The sequence below is a fragment of the Manis pentadactyla genome, chromosome 3, assembly GCF_030020395.1.
Source record: "Manis pentadactyla isolate mManPen7 chromosome 3, mManPen7.hap1, whole genome shotgun sequence".
In the NCBI taxonomy this organism is placed as follows: domain Eukaryota; kingdom Metazoa; phylum Chordata; class Mammalia; order Pholidota; family Manidae; genus Manis; species Manis pentadactyla.
In genome coordinates this window covers 96,996,900-97,006,300 of record NC_080021.1, presented here as the reverse complement: position 1 = coordinate 97,006,300, position 9,401 = coordinate 96,996,900, and the positions used below count along the sequence as shown (strand labels likewise).

The window sequence follows — 9,401 nt, the reverse complement described above, 5'->3', positions numbered from 1 at the left end:
AAGTCTGGATCTCAGACCTGGGTGCAGGTCCAATTCCAGATTTGTTCCTTTCTCAGGTGATTTGCTTCATCCTTAGGGGTAGAGTCTGCCCTTCATATATCCTTTGGAGTTACCTTTACTTCTCAGTATCCAAACCCCTGTTCTTCCAAGGCTCTGTTATAATTAACAAAATTTTATTTTACACATTCCCTGTTGAATTTACTGGATAGAGTCTGTTGCCTGATTGGATCTTATCTGATATGATTAGGAAAACCAGTAATACTAAGACTGTCAAAGGGGTGTCACATTTCCTTTGTGAAATGTAAGAGGCCCTGGGGAAAACGGGGGCATTTATGGCATCCTTCAGTGTTGTTTTTGAGGGCTATGATCAATCTTAATGCTCGGGTATCCTGAGGATTTGGTGGGAGTACAGGCTATACAAATGAAGCGAGGCAGCAATAAATTGTTTCTGTATTAAAACTTTGCATGTCTGAAAGTATTGAGGACTCATGAGAATAGAATTAGTGTGGGTGTTTAATAAAAAAATCCAATTATTGTTATCCTTTGATATTTTTCATTTTTTATCAACATGAGATAAAAAAACAAGCCTTTGAAGTTCCTCCAAAAATTGTGTTTCTTCTCCCACACTATAGCTTCTACACTTTTTGGATAGAATATTCACATTACATACAAGAAAAATGTTTCATTTTGATAGAAAATTACACTGTTTTCTGCATGACTTAATTGTGACATATTGTTTTAGATAGACTTATTAGCTGCTCAGCATCCCTAGCCCAACAGGAATCTTCAAAAACTGCAGCTCTGGAAATTAACTTACATATAAGACAGCATTTTACTGAGTTTTCAATGGGAATGTGATACCAAGAAATATTATGGCATTAATTTCTTCTTCCAAACTAACCTAAGAGAATGAGAAATGTCAAGTTCTTGAAGTCAAGTGTGAACTTTGGAGAACTATTTTCTTTTATTCAGTCCCATTCTTCTTCTTTATTATGTATATATATTCAATAAAATTCAGAAAAACACACTATTTAAAGATTCAAATATCTTATAATTATTTCAAATATGTTTATTTTAACTAGAAATAATCTATTTTTGGTTTTATCAGTGATTTTTGCTTTGCATGTTGTAACTTTCAAAAATTTTTTACTCAATTCAATTTCATGTATTTCTAAAACTATCATCTAAATGCAATTTTGTAAATCTTATAAGTATGTTGCAATAGCTGCTAAAAGCTAGAGAATAACAACATGTTTTACTTTCAGTGAGTCCTGTTTTCACAGAGTTTTTTTGCATAATGAATCATATTTATTTATATTCTTATTTTTCTGTATTTTGGATCAGCTGTTTTGAGGTTCTTAAAGGTTTCCTTTAGCATTTTCTATTTAGACCAAATTTTCCATCAGAGAAAATTATGTAAATTCAGGTAAATCTTCATTAACTGATTTATGGTACATAGGTAGCAGAAGGTTGAATTAAATGAGTTTTGACAATGGGAGTTTTAGCATATTTATAACTTACTTTTCCAGTGCAAAATTTTTCTTTTTAAATTTTCAAATTTTACACATATTGCTTTTAGGTGTTAATTTCTTCTAAATGAAGCATTGTTTTCTTTGTAACATTTTTTTCTCTTTTGTAGCAGATACTGAATGATCTTTTCAAGATAGTTCCATTACATATATTTTACTTTAGTTGTTGAAGTCAATAAGTAATGTGAACATGTGAAGGATAAGACCTGGGTATGGAATTCTAGGAAGACAACTTCAAGTGAAAGCACAAAGTGAGAACCATGACAGAGATGTCTACAACTAGTTCAAAGTCCAGTATCTCTGGGGTATTGCTGTTAAGATGACTTCCTTTGGCACACCAGTCCATATTACCTTGTGATCAGTAACTTCTCAAAACATATTTGTGAAATGAACGGAGTTCAGATATAAGAATATTGTTTTATAAAATAGAATACTGGACTATCTCCTAAACTCAGACTTTTAAGGTATCAAGCTTTAAGATAATTTTCAACTGAAAAGGTATGAAAATGGCTTATGTCAACATCTAAAATGTAAGTCAACTTCACTGCAAAATTTCAACCAATAGTTAACCCTGAATCCATGAAATAGTCCTGGCAACGGGCATTTTGGATCCATTGCCCTTCTCAGTGTCCTAACAATCCTTTCTGTTCTTTCTTACTTCTGTTGTCACTCTGTCTCTCTTGCATTTGCCAATAACAAAGCCATCATATACTCCTAAACTGTCTGCAGACACTGGATCTTGGATAATAACACCAATGTTCTACTTTATAAACTCAAATATTACAAAAACAGCAGTTGAGATCTAAACAGAAATAGGAATTGTATATGTGCATCTTTAATATGATTAGTAATAGATTGACTATTTAGTTAAAATGACTAAATAGATTGTCACAAAAATACATACACTCAGCATGCAGGCACAAGGCCTGAAGAGCAGGATATAAACATGCAGAGCCCAAACAAAAATGTGCATTGGCAAATGCTTCGAAGAATATTAAATTGTGTACAGACTTTTTGTTGTATTTTGGAGGGATTCCAACTTGGAAGAAAACATTTGCTTACATGTTAAGCAAATACGTAACACAAAAACAGAGGTAACAAATACCAGCTTTTTTTTCTTTTTAAAGGAAAATGTTCAAACTGCTTTAACTGATGAATATACATGAAGATGTTCCATTCAGTTTTAAGTTTGATTCTGCTTTATAAAAGTTCTTTTAAAATAAGGGAGTCATTGTGAGTCAAGGTGTTATATATACACATATCTTTTATATATGCTTCTTTTTTAGTTTTGAAGCTTGTTGGCAGATCAGGGCTTGTTGAAAAGGCTGACACTACGAGTCCAAAGCAAACGAAAAGTTATCATGTGCCAGAGGACCCCTACAGCCTGACTAGCAGGAACCCTGAGGAAACAAATCTCAGATTCATTCCATTTTTATTTCAGCTTGTGGATTATCTTTAATGCACCCTAAGAACATAGAATAATGTAAATATGTATTCCCCACAATAAAGTCATTCTTTCTCTTAGGTAAAATTACTCTACTCATAGAAAAAAAAGCAGAGCACAATCTTTCTTACAAGATCACATTTCTCTTATAGCCTACTAAAAACAAATAGCAGTGCAACATTGAAAATCAAAGCCTATAAAATGTCTACAGTATGTGTAACACAAAAAAGTAGGAATTAATTCTATATAATAGTTAGGTAAAGGGTAGGGGGAGAGAGTAAATAAAACAACCCTAAACTTAATAGCATTTTTCTAGGATAACCCTGTTGAAATCTTTAGAAACACATATTAATTGACACATGTTGTCTAGATATTCTTAGAAGGCACTGGAAGACTTGAGCTTTTAAGGGAAAATAAAAGGCTATTACATTTTTAGGAAATTTCCTGAAAAGGAGGCAATTTAAATCATTAGTAAATTCAAAACTAAAGAGCCTGGAGGGATTTCCACTGAAATTTTCTTAGCCAGAAGATAGAAGTGTTTCTTAAATATATGGAATAAATACCGAGGTCAACAAAGTGATAGAATACAGAATGTGCCTCATTACACTGAACTCCTCTGCCTGATTCTTTCCCAGTTTATGTTTATTAAACACATCATGTGAACTGTATCCTGCACTTTAATCTGGATGGCTCTGTTGCAAATCAGTATCAATCTTTGTGTTAGTAATGCTATGGTGAAAGAATGGGCCAAATAATTGAATTTTTAAATCAGTGGCAGTATACTAATATTAGAAAGATATGTTCATTTGGAGTGCACTTTAAGTAAGTAATAGTTCAGAAATGTTAGGAAACATTCGCTTGCCTAAAAATCTGTTCATCCTACACAGCTTCCCTCAAACACAGAGAAAAACTAGTAAAACCCAAACTTAAAATGAGAGAATTTCAAAACTAGTTTTGTTTTCTTACCATATATCATTACTGCTTAAGTAGAGAGTCAAGTAAACAGGGTCTTTGGATTTTATTTCCTATTTAAGAAGCAGGACAAGTTGTCCCATCTCCATTTAATTCTCAGGCAAAACGAATGGGGCAGGGCAGAACATGCAATAACCGATATAGCCACTGGATGGCAGTGACAGCTTTTGTCTCTCGCATGCTCACGGCGCCCTTGCTTTCTAGAGCCACAACCCTTGTTGAGTTTCTCAGGACATCTCAGGGTAAAAATACACGGGCTGACTCTCCCAACGGCTCACATTCCTTTTGGGTTGCTTGCCCCTAGCCCACCTCATGCTAAGGCAGCCAATAATGCTTCCCGACTTGGAACCACTTTTAGAATCTTCATGATGTTCAGTAGAATGCCAAGTTTGCAAGGGGTTATACACTGGGGGGACCAGATTCCATTTTGCCTCTGCATGGTGCTAAATTGTCAGGGGACCACGAGTTCTAGAACATATTTGTTATTTAATTGCTTTATGACATTTAGCAAAAATACGCTTGACTTTCTTCAGCGTTTTATGGCCTAACATTTCTTCTCTTGACCCACACATAAACACACACTCCAAAAGCCTATGTATTTCAAATAATTGTAGTTGGGGCAATTAGCTGATGACAGGTTCGTTTTCCAGAGTGAATTGGTTTTGTATGGAAAACAAAAAAATAATAATAATTTGAAAAAAAAGGTTTAGATATAGTAAATTGATAAAATTATTCAAAAAATTTTTGTAGTTAAAACATGTAAATATCTAAATTTTCATCAATTCAAAGATTAACAATAATTATAACGGTGTTAGATACAATCAGAGTTTCTAATAATGAATGAATTTGTGTTTCAGGGAAAGAAGAGATTTAAGTGCATTCATCTGAATAAGGGCTTTTGATTCTGAATAGCTCTGCTGGGTTATAATGAAGGGGAAAAAGACCTCAGATTATTATTTTCATGGATGGGGTAAGATGATTTTATTAGGGAAGTAACAATAAAGAGGGACGAAGTCCTTTATAAATATATGGAATGATAAATTTAGTTCTCATTTCAGAAAACACCTATTCATTTCTAAGTATTCCTTTTTTAACTTAGAAAAACTTTGGCCTATACTATGCAGTACCTTAGTAAAAAAAGCTTAAAAATTAATTAGCTGACAACTATGGTAAGTAGTACTTCATACTAAAGAACTTTAGTATGTCTTCTATTTGATTTTTACAACTATTTTAACATCTCATTGATGGAAGTCAAAGTAGTTTAAAATATTACAGAATAGCAACAGCAAGAACAACAGAAAACACCAGAATGGGCATTCTGGAGAATATTGTAGTATGGTATAATCTTTGCAAGGATAAGAAAAATAAGAATATTTCAAATATCAAATTTCCAACTAAGTTTCACTTTTATATTCCTTGCCAGCGCAGAAATGCTAAGTAAGAAAATAGGGACATTAATCTCTATTCAAATAAGGCACTGTACCACTAATTTTGCATGACTTTTGTTGCTAAACGGAGAAAGAGAGTTTGTATATATAGTATAAGGATATATTTGTGGATTTGAGAAAAAAAAAAAACTAAAGATGGTTTCTTTATGTTTATTTTTTGTTTGCTTCCTACAAGCAGCCCCGATACATGGACTAGACATGTCCATAGATATGAGGCAATTAAATCAGTCAAGAACATTTGGAGAAAGAAATTCTGAAGAACCAGGAAAAGGACAGGGTTCTGTCTTTTCACAGTTCTGTTAACTTCTCACTTAAAAGTATGGCATAATCCAGCAGCATGTAAAAAAGTGATCTGAACAAATTTGCCTTGTGCTCTCAGACAACCAGACTGTGTAAAATCACTGATTTTTGAAACTTGCTTCTCCTTCATGATATTGCCAGATCCAAATGAATGGAGTTGAAGTATCTGAAAGGTGTTTTAATTTTCTACTTGAAGTTGTACTGATTAAACTTTATGAAGATACATTTTCTATATTGTAAATATGTATAATTATAAATATAGATATACGTGTGTGTGTGTTTGTATATGTATATATATATAAACAGATAATTCAAGCTAACATAATTCCCCTTTGGGAATCCTCTCTTTGGATATAACTTGAATAATGTCCTAGTGTTCCACTTTTTGTGTATTTTATTCTAAGTCTTTTGATTCAACTTCAATTATTTAGGAGAAAATTAGCCATAGGCTTTTGGGTAAGAATTTTAAGAACTAGGGAATGGAAAATGAAATCAAGACAAATTATATACTAGTTATCTATTTACCTTACATTTGAGATGTAACTTTAAAATTCCTTGGATACAAAGAGTATTTCCAGATTTCAATGAAAACAAATATCAATGTTTTAGAAACATCATAGACAAGAATTTCTTCCTAATTTTTTAATACTTGGTAAGGCTGTAAAAGACAAAGAGAGTGATGGGTAATTTGAATCTGGGTGTATACACATGCATGCACACATAATAAGAGGGGACATGTGAGGTCTGGGGCTGTCTAAGAGCAGGACCATATCGTTTTATAGCCTGATGTTGGAAATTGAGAAGTCATGCTGTATAAAACATTTAAATTTTGCATGGGAAGGCATTTTCCTGTGCCTTGTGTGTATGCTAATGAATGCACATTGATGGATGTCATTTGCATTTAATACAAGTCATTTAAGGAGTACAATTCCAAAAATACAACTAAGTGGGGAGTTTTTGACTTGTCCACACACACCTCCACCTCTCCCAAACAAAAGATAGTACAGAAAGAATTCTGTATGTCCTTAAGGCCTTAAAAATAAATGCAGCAGTGACCTCAGCAGCACATACACTAAAATTGGAATGATACAGAGAAGTGCGGTCCCTGAGCAAGGATGACACACACATTCATGGTGTCTCATATTTTTAAACATGACGCAATTTTTAAAAAGGCTGTTCTCTCACTAACCTACAGAAGTTTTTATAGAGAAAAATAAAGACACCTCTCAAAACCAGTCCCATCTGTAAATAGTAAATACTTTTTCACGAAATCCATATATTGTGAATATATGCAGTTTAGTACAGAATAGTAATGAAATCATTAACTTTAACTTTGACTCCCAGAAACAAATGATGCAGGTTTAAAGATAGGTAATCTTAGGTGGCAGAAGGGGAGACAAGGGGAGATTTTTTTTTATTAAGTGAAAGGTTAACCATAATTTTTTATTGGAAAAAAATAGATTTTAGTCATATAATAGCATTCTTTGACTTCTGCATCTCATCTACACTTAAATTCATTATTTTTATTATAAGAACTCAGTAAAGGTATTGAAGTCATTGTTCACTTAAAGTTTTATAATTTTATGAAATAGTTCCAAACCACTAACTTTAAATAAATGAATATTTTTTTTCTACTTTATACTGAAGAGGAGAAAAAGGAAAATAAAAAGACTAACATTCATTGAAAGCTATCTGGTATGCATGCATTGTGAGACACTTTATTCTGTTATTTACTTGGTGTTAGAGAGGTTCCTAAGCTATTGAAATCAAAATTATCATTTTGCAGTATCTCCAAATCACTATGAAATTATGGCAAATGTTTGAATTACAGTTTTAGGGACCAAGTATTTTGTAAAATACAAATACATTTTGTTTACCAAAAAAACCCACAATGAATGCACGTTGCACGTCTCCAAATCTTATCCTGGGTTTGGGTTGTTTAACGCTGCCACTGGTTGTCAGCAAGGTAGTCATTCTAGATAATATTACAGAAAAGTTCTTTAAGAACAGAAAAGAAAGTAGGAAGTTGCATTATTTTTTAAATATCACAGCGTGTCTTGTCTATTTAACTAATACATAAAAGTAAGTGTTTAAATTCAGGTTAAGAGTAAGAGATGAAAGTAAGGTAAATTCTTGCAGTATCTAACAAATAATGTTCATGTAGTCATATATATTGTTCAGCCTATTTTCTCCTTTCCCAGTCTTCATGGTTCCTTAGGTATGCCAGCAGGAAATTCTCAATCCAGTTAAATGTACAGATTCAGTAATTTGCCTCTGTTCTCACTCTGCCCTCTTAATGCTTATTGCACTTGGTTAATATTTGTTCTCAGCTATTTCCTCATTCTCTGTGCCGAACCAGTCTTTCTGAAAGTCCACTTTCTCCTGAGGTCTCCAAACTACATAAATAAAAAATTTTAAGTAAGGTCATTAAAAGGTTCATAGAAATCCTGTCATGATGTTAAGAATAGTCAACAATTCAGACATGAGCACCGACAGGAAAGAGCTGCCAAATGGAAAGCCCAGGTTCTTGACTCCATTTTCTTCTATCACTTGTAAGCTAATACTTGCTGATAAAACACTAAAATGCCAGGAAGCACATCACGCATCTGAGACGATGGAACGAGCTGCCAGAAGACGGGCAACAGAAGAGTAGCTGCAAATAGGGTGTTATGTGACTGGGAGAAATATCATGGTGTACACCTAATTTTTTTTTTTTTTTGCATTCTGGGTTCTTGTGAATAAAGTCATTAAATAAGAATAACACACCAACAAAATAATAACAAACAAAAAGAAGAATTTCAGGTACTTAGTAACTCTCAGATGAATTTCTAGACTCTTGGTAGGAAAGACCCCATTTAATGTCTTTTAGGTGGAGAATTTGAGATTCTGTATTTCAATATACAACCAAGATTCTTTCAATAAAATGATAGTAATAAGGAATAGAAAATAAGAAACAAAGAGAAGTTTATAGAGTGAGACTGAAATCTATTTTAATAAAAAGCTTAAGGTATTAAAAGTTCAGAGTTGGTTGAATGTGTTCTCTTTGGGTGACATTTTCCTCCAATTATGTATAACCTTTTATTATTTACTTTAAGACAATATTTAAGTTGCCTATATGGTCACATTCTAAATTTTTATCTGCAAGGATTAAATACATTGCAGAAGCATTATGAGGATAAGGGAATTAGTCTATTAGTGTGGAGCCTATCATTTAGAACAAGTTCAGGATTCTATCAGTGTTTCCTTTGTATTGACATCACCTAGGGCAGCCAGCAATTCTTTTGGATTACCTTAATTTTAAATGAATGTCTCCTCATTTTTCCCACCAAGCCTCTTGTCTAACATCAATTTTACTGTTAAAACAGATTAATCCAGAACTAATCGTATTCTTAATTAAGCAGAAATTTTAATAATGTCATTGTACCTTAGGTGACCAAGGATACTTGATTTGAGCCATGTATGTAATTGAAAAGCATCCAAGAAAGTGGTATTGGATTTTTCAAAAGCTCTACCACATTGAAAGCAGAATTAGTATGAGGGCCCACTTATCTAGTTTTGGCCATGGTCTCTCTTCCATCGAGATAGCATTTTATTTGTGGACATTGCCCTGCTCTTTAGAAAATTGGCCTTACATTACAGGCTCTCCTCCACATTTCCATCCTCTAGCAACAAGACCCTGAGAACTTTCTTGGGGTAAGATATCCATTT

At 33.2% G+C, this 9,401-nt stretch overlaps 1 pseudogene; it reads left to right on the top strand.

Moving 5' to 3' along the window:
- Positions 1 to 6,744: 6,744 nt before the first annotated feature.
- LOC118923919 (U6 spliceosomal RNA) lies at positions 6,745 to 6,841 on the top strand (annotated as a pseudogene).
- Positions 6,842 to 9,401: the final 2,560 nt, after the last annotated feature.